At 39.7% G+C, this 16,067-nt stretch overlaps 1 pseudogene; it reads right to left on the bottom strand.

Moving 5' to 3' along the window:
• Positions 1–13,654: 13,654 nt before the first annotated feature.
• Positions 13,655–14,570, bottom strand: LOC125120864 (olfactory receptor 1J4-like; annotated as a pseudogene).
• Positions 14,571–16,067: the final 1,497 nt, after the last annotated feature.

Raw genomic sequence — 16,067 nt, 5'->3', positions numbered from 1 at the left:
GGAATCAGGACTAGACTGGCACTCCCAAGAGGGAGCTGAGAAGGAGAAAGGGAACCCACACCCTGGAAAGTCACCTAACCGTCAGAAAGATCAACCAAGTTGGAGGGATATCCTGATGCCAAGAAAAGTGCAGCAGCAGGTCTGAGATCTGAAAAGCAGAGTGAGAACCACAAAGATCATCTGAACCACTGGCACAGACACCAAAAACTGAGATGCTCAGGTGGAGGCCGGGTACCAAGACCAAGGCTCTTGAGGTTAGTCCCTGGGAGCGGGCTGGTGTTGTTGGTGTGGAGACAGCCTGAGAGACTAGGAAGTGGTGCATTGCAGGTTGAGAGCAATAGCTAAGGGCTGGGGAGTGGAAAGCCACAACAGATGGAACCAGGGAGAAGGTCTGAACCCACTGTGGACACAAGGCACCAGTGTGGGGAGGGGAGAGGAGGAGGGGTGTGCTGCCATAGAATACACCTTATGCTCCAGTTGCATGCCTGCCTGCCAGTTAGCAGACAGCAGACCTTCCCAGCGCATTCTCCCGCCTCCACCCCACATTCACCTGGCCAGAAGCTGCCTGCCATCCCAGTGGACTGGCCTCACCATTTCTGGGAAGCCAACAACCACTGAGGATTTCACCAGCCCAGCCTGCCCACACAGAGGAAGCACCCCACAACCCACGGAGCAAGATGCCCAAAGCTGCTTGCACTCAGGAAGACCTCTGCAGCCCAGGAGCACCAGGACAAACCTTTCCCAGCCATGGGAAGTGTTCCTCCACCACAGCACATGCCTTCCAGTCCTGCCTGCCCTCAGGAAGTGCTCCTTTGCCTGGGAGTGAGCCAGGTAGACCCGCCTGCCCTCTCGAAGTGCTCCACTTCTGTGGAGCATGTTGGCCAGCACTGCCTGATCTCAGGAAGAGCTCTGCAGCCCAGGAGCACAAGGGAAAGCCCTGCCTGGCCACTGGAAGTGCACCTCCACTGCGGTGCACACCTGCCAGTCACACCCATCCTTGGGAAGTGCTCCTTTGCCTCAGAGTGACCCTGCTAGCCCCACCCGCCCTGGGGAAGCACCCTCTTCCACGGAGTGGGAGTGACATGGCTAGCCTTTCACACACTCAGGAAAAGCCCTGCTGCTTCAAAGAAGGCCAGAAAACAACACCTTCCCTCAGGAATCCCTCCTGAGCAGCATCAGTGCAAACCATGCAAGGCCACAGGGAGTGCACCTTCTCCACAAAAAAGAAAAACACAAACAAGATGAAGAAGCTCAGAAACCATTCCCAGTTAAAGCAACCAGAGAACACACCTAAAGCAGTCAACAGTGAAACAGAACTCTGCAGTCTGATAGACTTGGAGTTCAAAAGGGAGACAGTGAAAATACTGAAGGAATTAAGAGAATATATGAACAGTAACACAGATTCCCTCAGAAAGGAACTAGGAACTATGAGGAGCCAAGAAAAAATATAAAATTCATTTTCAGAGACACAAACTGATCTAAGGGCACTAAAAAAAACAGAATGAATAATACAGAGGAATGAATTAATGATGTGGAAGATAGAATAATGGAAGTCACCCAAACAGGACAACAGGCAGACAGAAAACCAAATGAAAAAACATGAAAACAAAATAAGAGACCTATGGGATAATATAAAGCTGGCCAATCTATGCATAATAGGAATTCCAGAAGGAGAAGAAAAAGAAAAGGGTATTGAAAATATAATTGAAGAAATTATGACTGGAAACATTCCAAATTTAAAAGATACTTATTTCAAAATACAGGAAGTACAGAGGGCCCCAAACAAATTGAACTCAAATAGACTCACACCAAGACATATTTTACTGAAAATAGTAAAAGTTAATGATAAAAAGAGGATCCCAAAATCAGCAAGAGAAAAGCAAAATATCAATTACAAGGGACTCCCATAAGGCTATCAGCTGATTTCTCTACAAAAACTCTACAGGCCAGGGGGGAATGGCAAGAGATACTTAAAGACCTGAAAAGAAAAAATATGCAACCTATAATACTCTATCCAGCAAGAATGTCATTTAAAATACAAGGGGGAATAAAAAAACTTCACCAACAAACAAAAGCCAAAAGACTATACCAATACCAAACCCATTCTAAAAGAAATACTGAAAGGGATTCCCTAAATAAAAAAATAAATAAAGAACTAGGATGGAGGAAACCACAATAAGAGAGGAGACACACAAATAAGCCAGCATATAGATCTAATCATGAAGATGTTTAAAATAAAATAAACTTTTAAAAAATAAATCAAAATCATAAAATGTATGCAAAGGAAGTAAGGAAATGAATAGATTCTTTTTTTTATTTTATTACGGTAATGAAGTGTTGAACCTACAGGAGTTACAGGTTAAACACAAAATTATAGGAAGGGTTTAACATACTTAAAAAACAGGGCATGCACAAATTAAAACCAAACATTACATTCACAAAAAATGAAAAGAAAAGTACTCAAGCAGAAATTAATTGAAGATCATCCAACCAAAAAAGAAGAAAAAATGGATAATTATAGAATCAACTGGAAATGAGATATAAAATGGCAATAAAGAAACATCTATCAATTATCACCTTAAATGTCAGTGGACTAAATGCTGCAATCAAAGGACACAGAGTGGAAGATTGGATAATAAAAAGCAAAAACCTTCAATCTGCTGCCTATGAGAAACTCACTTTAGGAAATAGGACACATATAGATTGAATATGAGGGGTGGGAAAAGATATTTCATGACAATGGACAAGACAGGAAAGCAGGAGTTGCAATACTCATATCAGACAAAATAGATATTAAAATGAAGGCCATAAAGAAAGACAAAAAGGACACTATTTAATGGTTAAAGGATCCATTCAAGAAGAAGACATTACAATTGTCAACATATATGCCCCAAGTTTAGGAGCACCCAGATACATAAAACAAACATTAACAGATATAAAAGGAGAAATTGATGGGAATAAAAATCATAATAGGAGAATTTAACACAACACTCACATCAATGGGCATATCCTCTAGAGAGAAAATCAATAAAGCAAGAGTGATCCTAAAGGAAAAAATAGAAAAGTTACAATTAATTGACATCTTCATTACACTACCTCCAAAAAAATCAAAAGACATATTCTCAAAAGTGCATGGAATGTTCTCAGGACTTGATCACATACTGGGGCACAATGCTAACCTCAACAATTTTAAGAGTAGAGATATTATTTCAAGTATCTTCCCTGATCAAAATGGCATAAAACTGGAAATCAACCACAGGAAAAGAAATGAGAAAAAACCTACCACATGGAAACTGGACAACATGCTACTAAAAATCCAATGGGTCAATTAGGAAATCAAGAAGGAAATTAAAAAATACTTCAAAACAAATGATGAAGAAGACACAGCCACTCAAAATCTATGGGAGGCCAAAAAAGCAGTGCTCAGAGGGAAATTCATAGCCATACAGGCCTTCCTCAAAAAAGAAGAAAAATCTCAAATTGACAACTTAACCCACCACCTAAGTGAATTAGAAAAAGAAGAACAAAAAAGACCTGAACTCAGCAGAAGGAAGTAAAGTATAAAGATCAAATAGGAAATCAATAAAATAGAGATTCATAAAACAACTGACAAAATCAGTCAAACCAAGAGCTGGTTCTTTGAAAAGGTAAACAAAATTGACAGACCTCTGGGTAGACTCACTAAGAAGAGGAGAGAAAGAACCCAAATAAACAAAATTATAAATGAAAAGGGAAAAATCACAATGGACATTGCAGAAATACAAAAAAAATGAGAGAATACTATGAACAACTGTATGCCAACAAATTTCACAATCTGGAAGAAATGGACAACTTTCTAGAGATTTACACCTTTCCAAAACTGAAGCAAGAGGAAATAAACCAACTGAACAGACTGATCACTAGAAATGAAATCGAATACAACATAAAAACATTCCCCATAAATAAAAGCCCAGGACCAGATGGCTTCACAGGCAAATTCTACCAAACATACAAAGAGACTCTTGTGCCCATCCTCCTTAAACTTATTTAAAAGGTTGAAGAAGGAACACTCCCAAAAGTATTCTATGATACCACCATCACCCTAATTCCAAAAACAGATAAATATACCACCATAAAAGAAAACTATTGGCCAATATCTTTGACGAATAGAGACACAAAAATTCTCAACAAAATTTTAGCAATCTGACTCCAACAACATATCAAAAAATCATACAACATGACCAGATAGGGTAAATCCCAGCTTCACAAGGATGGTTCAACATAGGCAAATCAATCAACATCATACACCACATTAACAAAAGAAAAGTCAAAAATCATATGATCATCTCTATAGAGGTATGGAAAGCATTTGAAAGTCCAAATACATTATGAACAAACTCTCACTAAAGTGGGTATACAGGGAACATTCCTTAACATAATCAAAGTCATTTATGACAAATCCGCAGCAAATATAACCCTCAATGGAGAAAAGCTGAAAGACTTTCCAATAAAATCTGGAACAAGACAAGGATGCCCACTCTTACCACTGTTATTCAACATAGTACTGGAAGTCCTAGCCACAGCAATCAGACAAACCATAGGAAAAAAGGCATCCAAATAGGAAAACAAGAGGTAAAACTGTCACTGTATGCAGATGACATGGTACTATATATAGAAAACCCTAAGGACTCAGCCGCAAAACTACTTGAACTCATCAACAAATTCAGCAAATTAGCAGGATAGAAGATTAACCTTCAGAAATCAGTCACATTTCTGTATACTAAATATGAAATAGTAGAAAAGGAATACAAAAATACAATATTTTTTATAATTGCACCCCCAAAAATAAAATACCTTGGAATATACCTGACTAAGGAGGTGAAGTACTTATATGCTAAGAACTATAAAACATTAATCAAGGAAAGCAGAGAGGATTCAAAGAAATGGAAAGATATTCCATGCTCCTGGGTTAGAAAAACTGATAGTGTAAAAATGGCCATACTACCCAAAGCAATCTACAGATTCAATGCAATCCCTATCCATTTACCCACTACATTTTTCACAAAACTGGAACAAACAATCCAAAAATTTATGTGGAACCACATAGACCCAGAATTTCCATAGCAATCCTGAGAAACAAAAACCATGTAGGAGGCATAACTCTCCCAGATTTAAGGCAATATTACAAAGCCACAATAATCAAGACAGTGTGGTACTGGTACCAAAACAGAGAGACCAATGGAACAGAATACAGAACCCATAAATAAACCCAGAAACCTACAGTCAATTAATTTTTGATAAAGGAGGCAAGAACATAAAATGGGAAAAAGAAAGTCTATTCAGCAAGTATTACTGGGAACCCTGGACAGCAGCATGTGAATCAATGAAACTAGAACACACCTTCACACCATGCACACAAATAAACTCAAAATGGTTGAAAGACTTAAATATAAGACAAGACACCATCAAACTCCAGGAAGAGGACATAGGCAAAACATTCTCTGACATCAACCTCATGAATATTTTCTCAGGTCATTACCACAAGAAATAAAAGCAAATATAAGCCATTAGGACCTAATGAAACAAAAGCTTTTGCACAGAAGAGGAAACCAAAAAGAAACCAAAAAGACAACTTACAGAATGAGAGAAGTTAGTTTCAAAGAATGCAACTGACAAGGGCTTCATCTCTAAAATATACAAGCAATTGATATGACTCAACAGCAAAAAAGCCAAAAACCCAATTGAATAATGGACTAAAGACCTGAATAGACATTTCTTCAAGGAAGATATACAGATGGCCAACAAGCACATGAAGAAGTGCTCAACACCCCTGATTATTAGAGAAATGCAAATCAAAACTACCACGAAATACCACCTCACACCAGTCAGAATGGCCATCATGAATAAGCCCACAAATAACAAGGACTGAAAAGGTTGTGGAGAAAAGGGAACCCTCCTTCTCTGTTGGTGGGAATGGAAGCTAATAGAGCCACTATGGAGAACAGTATGGAGGTACATTTGAAATCTATACATAGAACTACCATATGATCCAGCAATCCCACTCTTATAGCTGGACAAAAGTTTCCTTAAAAAAGACACATGCACCCACATGTTCATTGCAGCTCTATTCACAAAAGCCAAGACATGGAAATCACCCAAATGTCCATTGAGAGACTATTGGATTTGGAAGATGTGGTATATATACACAAAGAAATACTACTCAGCCATAAAAAAAGAATGACATAATGTCATTTGCAGCAAAATGGATGGAGCTAGAAACTCTCATACTGAGTGAAATAAGTCAGAATGAGAAAGACAAATACCATGTGATGTCACTCATCTGCTATCTAATATACAGCACAAATGAATCTTTCCACAGAAAAGAAAATCATGGACTTGGAGAATAGACTTGTGGTTGCCCAGAGGGAGGGGTAAGGAGTGGGTGGGATTGGGAGCTTGGGGTCAAGGATGCAAACTATTGCTCTTGAAATGGATTTACAATGACATCCTGCTGTGTAAAACTGAGAACTATGTCTAGATACTTACAATGCAGCACAAAAATGGGAGGCAAATTTATGTATACATGTATGTATACCTGGGTCCCCATGGTATACAGTGGGGAAAAAATGTGTTGGGGAAAATAACAATAAAAAAATAAATTTAAAAGAAAAAGGTGAATGAACACAACTGCTCTGCTTTATCCCCACATGGAATACTACTTAGCAATAAAAAGAATGAACTATTGATACACACTTCAACATGAATGAATCTCAAAATGCTTATGCTGAGTGAAAGAAATCGGAAAGAAAAGTATCAAACTGTACTATTCCACTGAAATAAGCTTCTAGGAGATGTAAATGAATCCATGTGACAAAAACAGAATAGTGGTTCCCCTGAGGACAGATGGGAGGAGCAGTGAGGGCAGGAGGGTGGACATCATAGTAATTCACTATCTTGATGGCTGTGGTGGTAATTTCATGGAGTGTACATAGGTCAAAACAGGTCAAAGGATACACTTTATTTTTCCTTTTTTAAAATTAAAGTATAGTTAAGTACAATGTTGTGCCAATTTCTGAAGTATGGTAAAGTGACTCAGTCATATCTCTATCTCCCTTATATTATTTTCCATCATGGTCTAGTCCAAGAGACTGGATATATTTACCTGTGCTACAGAGCAGGACCTCATTGCTTATCCATTCTAAAAGTAAGAGTTTGCCCCAAACTCCCCATCCATCCCACTCTTCCTTCCTCCCCCTTGGTAACCACAAGTCTCTTCTTTCTGTCTGTGAATCTGCTTCTGTTTTGTTGATAGGTTTATTCGAGCCATATAAATGATGTTTGTTTTTGTCTTTCCTACCTCACTTAGTATTAGAATATCTAGTTGCATCATTTTGCTGCAAATGGCATTATTGCATTTTTATGGCTGTATAGTATTCCATTCTATATATATGAACTGCACCAAATTTTCTGTATCCATTCATCTGTTAATGGACTTTGAGATTATTTCCCCATCTTGGATATTGTGAACAGTGCTTCTATGAACACAGTGGTACATAATATTTTTGAATTGTAGTTTTATCTAGATATATGCCCAGGAGTGGTATTGCTGGATAATATGGTATTTCTATATGTAGTTTTTTCTGAGTCAAGTTTTAGGTATAGGTATAGTTTACTGTATGTCATTTGCACCTCCAAAAATCTGGGTTTTTTTGAAGAAACAATAACAATATCAAGTATGGCCCTGTGTTTCCTCTATTGAAGCCCTTCCAGCAGGTTCCCAAATAAGACTGAAAACCAAAAACTCAATGGATAATTTCATCTGTTAATTGGCTAGGCTAAAGGACACAGATATTTGGTCCAACACAATTCTAGATGTTTCCTTAATGGTATTTTTAACAATGAATTTTACCACATTTACAGTTGTACAATGATCATCACAACCCAATTTTTTAGCATTTCCTTCCCAACCCCCAGCATATCCCCCACCCACCAACATGTCTCCTTTCAAAACATAAGTTTTTCAAAGTCTGTGATTCAGTGTCTGCTCTGCAAAGAAGTTCATTGTGTCCATTTTTTATTTTTTTAATTTTTATCTTTTATTTATGTGTATTTTGTTTCTACTGTACAGCATGGTGACTTAGTTACGCTTACATGTATAAATTCCTTTTCTCATATTACATTTTCCATTATAAGTGACTAGACCGAGTTCCCAGTGCTACACAGCAGTATTCCATTGCTAATCCATCCCAAAGGCTACATTCTGCATCTATTTACCCCAAGCTCCCAGTCCCTCCCACTCCCTCCCCTTCCCTCTTGGCAACTGCAAGTCTATTCTACAAGTCCATGATTTCCTTTTCTGTGGAAAGTTTCCTTTGTGCCATGTGTTATATTCCAGATATAATTGATATCATGTGAGAGCATACAATGTTGGTGCTTCACTGTCCCAGTAACTTCACTTAGCATGATCTTCTAGGTCCATCCATGTTGCTACAAATGCCATTATTTCTTTTGTGTGACTGAGTAATATTCCATTATGAATATGTACCATATCTTCTTTATCCAATCCGCTGTCAATGGACATTTAGGTTGCTTCCATATTTTGGCTCTTGTATATAGTGCTACAATGAATATCAGAGTGCATGTATCTTTTTGAGTCATGGTTATCTCTGGATAAATGCCCATGAGTGTGATTGCTAGGTCAAATGGTAATTCTAATTTTAGTTTTCTGAGAAATCTCTATACTATTTTCCACAGTGATTGTACAGATTTACATTCTCACCAACAATGTAATAGGGTTTCCTTTTCTCAACACCCACTCTAACATTTACTGTTTGTAGGCCTTTTGATGACAGCCATTCTGGCCTTTGTAAAGTGGCACTCATAGTGGCTTTGATTTTATTTCTCTAATAATTACTGATGTTGAACATCTTTTCATGTGATTTTGGTATCAGGGTAGTGGTGGCCTCATAGAATGAATTTCGGAGTGCTCCTTCCTCTATGGAGATTTTTGGAATAGTTTCAGAAGGACAGGTGTTAGCACTTCTCTAAATGTTTGCTAGAATTCACCAGTGAAGCCATTTGCTCCTGGACTTTTTTATGTTGGTAATTTTTAAATCACACTTTGAATTTCATTACTTGAGATTGGTCCATTCATCTTCTATATTTTGTCTTGGTTTAGACTTGGAAGTTTGTATTTTTATAAGAATTTGTCCATTTCTACTATGTTGTCATTTTATTGGCATATAGTTGATAGTAGCAGTCTCCATGATCCTTTGTATTTCTCCTTTCTTATTTCTAATTTCATTGATTTGAGTCCTCTCTCTTTTTTTCTTGATGAGTCTTGCTAAAGGCTTATCAATTTTCTTGATCTTTTCAAAGAACCAGCTTTTAGTTTCATTGATCTCTTTTATGGTGTTCTTCATTTCTATTTCATTGATCTCTTTTATGGTGTTCTTCATTTCTATTTCATTTATTTCTGATCTTTATGATTTTCTTTTGTCTTTAATTTTGGTCAAGGATTCATATGTGTCTCTGGGTGTTCCTCCTTGGGTTTATTTTATATGGTACTCATTGTGCTTGCTGGATTTGAGTGTCTGATTCCTTTCCCATATTAGGGAAATTTGGGGCTATTATCCCATCAGTTATTTTACATGACCCTTCCTCTCTCTTCTCCTTCTGGCATCCCTCTAATAGGGATGATGGTGCATATAACATTGTCCCAGAGTTCTCTTAGGCTGTCTTCATTTCTTTTCTGTCTTTTTCTTTTTTCTGTTCCACATTAGTGATTTCCACTGGTCTGTCCTCCACCTCACTTATTCATTTTTCTGCCTCCTGTAGTCTGCTGTTGGTTGCTTTTAATCAATTGTTTTTATTTCAGCTACTGTATTTTGTATCTCTGCTTGCTTAGTCCTTACATCTTGTATTTCTCTTATCAATTCTTCTTGTAATTTATCAATCTTTGCCTCCATGTTATTTCCAAGATCAGGGATCATCTTCACTATCATCAGTCTAAAGACTTTTTCGTGGAAGTTGATAATCTCCAGATCACTTACCTGTTTTTCTGGGTTTTTTTCTTGCTGACGTATCTGAGTCATAACTCTTCCGCTTTTCACTTTGTATAGATTTTTGGTGTGGTCTCCTTTATGCAAACAATAGGGTTTTAGCCTCTCTTGCTTCTGATATCCACCCTCCTTGGGGCTCAGTTTGGAATGGGGGCTTGCTATAGTCTTCCTGATGGGAGATACTGGTGCCTGGCCACAGGTAGATTGAGCTGATTCTTACCCCTCTGGTGGGTGGGGCTTTGTCTCTGGGTGAAAATAGAGGTACCTGTGATGTGGGAGGGAGGAACCTTTAAGCAGTCTATTTGCTGATGGGTGTGGCTTTGATCACAACCACATTATTTTTTTGGCCTGGGGCTTCTCAGCCCTGATGGGTGGGACAAGGTTTTTTCAAAATGGCCCCTCTCGAGAAACACACACTGATAATTATTCCTGAGACCTTTGCCTTCAATGTCCTTCCCCCACGATGAGTAACAGTCACCCCCTGTTTTCCCTGGGGGTCCTCTAAGAACTGTAGTCAGGTCTGACCCAGATTCCTACAGAGCCTCTGGTTTGCCCTGGGACCCAGTGCACATGAAAGCCTGTGTTTGCCTTTCTAGAATGGGGTCTCCATTTCTCTCAGTCCTATGGAGCTTCTGTGCACAAGCCTCACTGGCCTTCAATGCCAAATGCTTCCAGGGCTCCTTCGTCCAATGCCAGATCCCCAGGCATGGGGACCTGATGTGGGGCTCAGAACTCTCACTACCATAGGTGAGTCTCTGTGATACAGTTGCTGTTCAGTCTCTGGGCTATGCACCTACTTGGAATGGCATTGCTTATATTGTTTAATAACCCCTCCTATGGTCTTGGTGTGGCCTCCTCTTCATCTTCTGGAGTAGGATAACTTTTTTGATAGTTTGCTGTCTATTTGTTTGAAGGTTCTTCAGCAGTTGGTTGTAATTTTGTTGCTTTTATGAAAGAACATGAGTTTCAGTCCTTCTATTCTTCTGTCTTAATCCAGTCTCCTCTACTTAAGGGTATTTTTTGGATGAGATTAGTGTCACAATCTGAAGATTCAGAGTAAAGCAGACTGTCCTCTGTAATGTGGGTGGGCTTCATCCAATCAGATAAGGACCTTAAGAAAAAGAACAACCTCACAAAGAAGGGGCACTTCTGTCAGCAGCCTGCCTTCAGATTCAACCTGCAATTTTCCTTGGGCTTCCAGCATGCCAATCTACTCTGCAGGCTTTGCACTTGGTAGCTTCCACATTATGTTAGCCAATTCTTTAAAATAAATATGTACCTCTCTTTTTTATTTCATTTTTGACCACCCCATGTCATAGGGAAGTTCTCAGGGCAGGGATTAGATTGGAGCCACCATAGCTACCTGTGCCATCACAGCCACAACTGCAACATTTAACCCACTGCAGAGACACCACAAATCCCATTGAACCACAGCAGAAAATCCATAAATCTCTCACTCTTACACACACACACTGACACACCATGTATTTGTTCTGCTTCTCTGGAGAATCTTGACTAATACAACTACTATGACCTTAAGTGCCCTAGAAATCTGATCCTCTGGTATCTCTAAAATAATCACCCACCATCCCTCCCACACTTAATCCTGTCTAGCTATAGAAGCCCATTAATGTCCCTGGAATAGGCCAGGCACCATGTAACCTCAAACTATTTCTAAGTCTGAACTCCAAATTGTGCTCACATATCCGTAGCTCACTTACATGTCTTCACTTACATCTTTGGATATTACCTTCCAATGAGCTCTACCTAGACCACACGATGTTAAATTATGAAAAACACTTCAACACTCTTGTCCCCCTCCCCCCATTTTTTGGCATTTTTAGAGCCACACCTGAAGCATATGGAAGTTCCCAGGCTAGGGTTAAAATCCAAGCTGCAGCTGCCACCTTACACCACAACAACAGCAACCAAGGATCTGAGCTGCATCTGTGACCTACACTGCACCTCACAGCAATGCCACAGCCTTATCCCACTAAGCAAGGCCAGGCATCGAACCTATTTACTCATGGATACTAGTCAGGTTCATTAGCACTGAGCCTTGATGGGTACTCCTTGATCTCCCCTTTTTAAGCTACCTTTACATATAGAAGCTTTGCCTACAAAATATAGAAATTATTTATTTCAGACATAGAAAATGATCTTCCATAAAACTTTCATCTCAGTAAAGAAACAATGACAATTTTTAAAATAAGTAAAATTTAGGAAGGTTAAATATTGCTATGGAAAAAAAAGGAGGAGGATGAGCTGGATCAAGAGTGCTGGAATGTAATCTCTACAAGGAAATACATCTTTTTTAACTTGTATTTCCAGAATGCAGAAAATTTCCTTGCACATAGTAGAAATGCCCATAGTTATTTTGAGGTGCATAAATTATAAATTCATGTATTTAGCTTTTTCATATTAGAAGTGAGATCTCAGGGGAAAAGACAACATTAATTTCCCAGACTACAATTAGTCCAATAGCTATAGACTGGTCTCTACACAAATATCCACTTTAGGGGGAAAAGTTAGTCTTCCTGGAATAGGGAAATTTGGCAATTGGATTGACTACTCTGTGAACCCCTATTCTCAAAAGAAAAATTAAATTAAAGTTTATTTATGTTTTAGAAAATCATCAAAAGTACATGTTACCGCATTAAGATGATAAGCATTTTGGACTTCACTAAAACTAAACATGAGAAACTTAACTGAATGTTTGTAGCTTTGGAAGGCAAGGGGCCAAGACAAGGAAGCAATGTAAATGTCCATCAACAGAGGAATGATAACAAAGATGTGCTACATATATATACAAGAGAATACTACTCAGCCAACAAAAAGAATGAAATTATGCAATTTATAGCAACATGGATGGAGCTAGAAATTGCCATACTAAATGTGCTAAACCAGACAGAGAAAAATATACATCATATGATATTGCTTATATGTGGTAACTTAAAAAAAATGATACAAATGAACTTGTACACAAAACAGAAATAAGACTCATGGACTTAGAAAACAAACTTATGGTTCCCAAAGGTGGAAATGGGGAGAGACAACTTAGGAGTTTGGGGTATACACACTGCTATATCTGAAATAGATAACTAACAAGGACCAATTGGATAGCACATGGAACTATACTCAATAGTTTGTAATAACATATGAGGGAAAACAACCTAAAAATACATATACTGTATAATACATATAAAACTGAATCACATTTTTATATACCTGAAACTAAAAAAAAATTTTAAGACAACTATAATCCAAATTAAATAGTAATCAATGAAAAAGTAAAAAACTAATGTCCAAGAATAGATCAGCATAATAATACTCAAAATATATGTATACATCAAAGAATCTGTAAAAATACCAAAAGTAATAAAAAATATAAAACATTAAAAAAAATTTAAACACACACATACACATACATAAAAAGCTGATTGGTGCTTTAAGACCACAAGATGAATGTGTGTTGTGGTTAATGTCCTATGTAGGGTTATGGAAGAATAAATGGACAAGAGATATGACTAAAGGGAAAGAGATTATTCAAACAACAATGAGAATTTAAAAGAAAGTTAGAAAAGGACTAAAGACATGGGTAATAAACACAATTTTTAAGTCTTTTCTAACAAGATCAGTGAGTGAAATAAGAATGTGGTTAGGTGATTCTTATGTGGTGAAAAGGTTACTGTTTCTGAAAAGTATCCCCAGAGCAAAGTCATGTCTCTGTTTCTCAGGCTGTAGATGAAAGTGTTCAGCATGGGGGTGACCACTGTGTACATCACTGAAGCAATGATGTCTTTGTCATGGGACTGGCCTGATGAGGAGGAAAGGAACAGGGCCATTATTGTTCCATAGAATAGAGACACCACAGAGAGGTAGTATCCCCAGGTGGACAAGGCTTTGCAGATCCCTTTAGTAGAGGGAACCTTCAGGATACAGGGCCCAATGCAGCCATAAGAGACCAGGATGCCACTCAATGACAAAACAACTACAGACCCTACAGTGAATATGACAAGCTCATTGTGAGTGGTGTCTGAGCAGGACAGCTTAAGAAGGGCAGCAGGGTCACTGAAGAAGTGGAGGATGATGTTGTCAGCACAGAAGGACATTCAAGCCAGGTGGAGGGTGTGGGTCAGGGAACTGGCACAGGAGAAGAGCCAGGATCCAGCCAACAGACCTAGACACAGATGTTCCCTCATGATGATGGTGTAGTGAAGAGGGCAACAAATGTCCACATAACTGTCATAGGCCAGAACTACAAGAAGAAGGTTATCAATGCAAGCAAAAAATATGAAAAAATATATCTGTTACCCATTCTGCATAGGTAATGGATTGATCCTGAGTCTGCATGTTCATCAGCATCTTAGGAACAGTGACAGATGAAAAGGAGATGTCTGTAAAGGCCAAGGGGCTGAGGAATAAGTACATGGGTGTGTGGAGTTGAGGGTCCAGACTGATGAGCAGGATGATGACCAAACTTCCCAGCACTGAGGTCAGGGACATGCCCAGGAACAGGGCAAAGAACATGCCCTGCTGCTCTGGCCTGATGGGGAGACCCAAGAGGAGGAACTAAGACATGCTGCCCTGGTTCACCCTCCTCATGCTGCTTTTTTCTCTTCTGGGAATGAAGATATATGGGAAATGCCAGGAAATTAGAAGTTTTAACTACAGCATTTACCACGTGGTCACACGTGGTTTCTCAGAGTGATTGTGTCAGTGTACAGACAGATCTCCCTGCACTGCACTCACACACTTTGCTCCATCCTGTCTGGTGAGAGCAATGCAACATGATTTGTCTGAACACTGACCCAGTCACATGGCAAAAGTACATGACTTCAATCCATGGCTTTGCTGGAAATCAGGAAAGGTCTTTTTTTACAGAATGGTGTGCACCTTCCAGTCCTGCCAGCCTTGGGGAAGCACTCCTTTCCCTCAGAGTGAGCTGATTAGTTCATCTGGCTCTTGGAAAGTGCTACACTTGCACCAAGAAACTCTCCCAGTCCCCTCTGCCTGGGGTAAGAGCACCACAGCCCAGGAGCACCAGGGCAAGCCCTGCCCAGCCATGGGAAGTGAGCCTACACTTCCTTGCACACCTGCCAGTCCCATTAGCCCTCAGAAAGCACTCCTTTGCCTCAGAGACAGCTGGTTAGCCCTGGACACACTCAGGAAGTGCTACACTCACATGGAGCAAGCTACCCAGCAAATCAGCCCTTGAGAAGGGCTCTATGGACCAGGAGAGCCAGGGAAAGCCCTGCCCAGCCATGGGAAGTGCACGTACAATGTAGTGCACATCTGCGAGTATGGCCCACACCTGGGAAGCACTCCTTTGCATGTGAGCAATCCAGTTAGCCCTGCCATGCCTTGGGAAGAGCTGTACTTCCATGGAGAAAGGCTCCCAGCACTTTCTACCCTCAGGAAGATTTCTGTGGCCAAGGAGCACCAGGGCAAGCCCTGCACAGCCACAGGGAGTGCACCTACAACATGAAAAAGAAAAACACAAGTGGACAGGATTAAGATGGCGGAATAGAGGACTGGAGCTCAATTCTCTCCTAAAAAAAACAAAATTCACAACTAAAGACTGAGCACACTTCACCCAAATGGACTGGAAACCTTAAAAAAGATATCCTGCTCCAGAAGAAAAACAGGACGACACATCAAGAATTAGGAGGGGTGAATTTGTGATATAAACAACCCCATACCTTCTGAGTGGGAAGCTCCACAGAATGGGAACTAACTGGTTCACAGAGACTCACCTACAGGAGTGAGGATTCTGAGCCCCACATTAAACTCTCTCATGTGGTGATCTGGCACAGGGAGAAACATCCCTGGAGCATCTGGCATTGAAGGCCAGTGGGGCTTGTGTGCAGGAACTCCATGGGACTGGGGGAAATGGAGACCGATTCTTAAAAGCTGCACACAGACTTCACAGGCACTGGATCTCTGGGCAAAGCAAAATCTCCATAGGAATCTGGGTCAAACCTGACTGCAGTTATTAGTGGACAACCTGGGAAAACAGGGGTAAAT

This window comes from Phacochoerus africanus, chromosome 2 (genome assembly GCF_016906955.1).
Source record: "Phacochoerus africanus isolate WHEZ1 chromosome 2, ROS_Pafr_v1, whole genome shotgun sequence".
Classification (NCBI taxonomy): Eukaryota; Metazoa; Chordata; class Mammalia; order Artiodactyla; family Suidae; genus Phacochoerus; species Phacochoerus africanus.
This window is presented reverse-complemented; position numbering and strand designations above follow the sequence as displayed.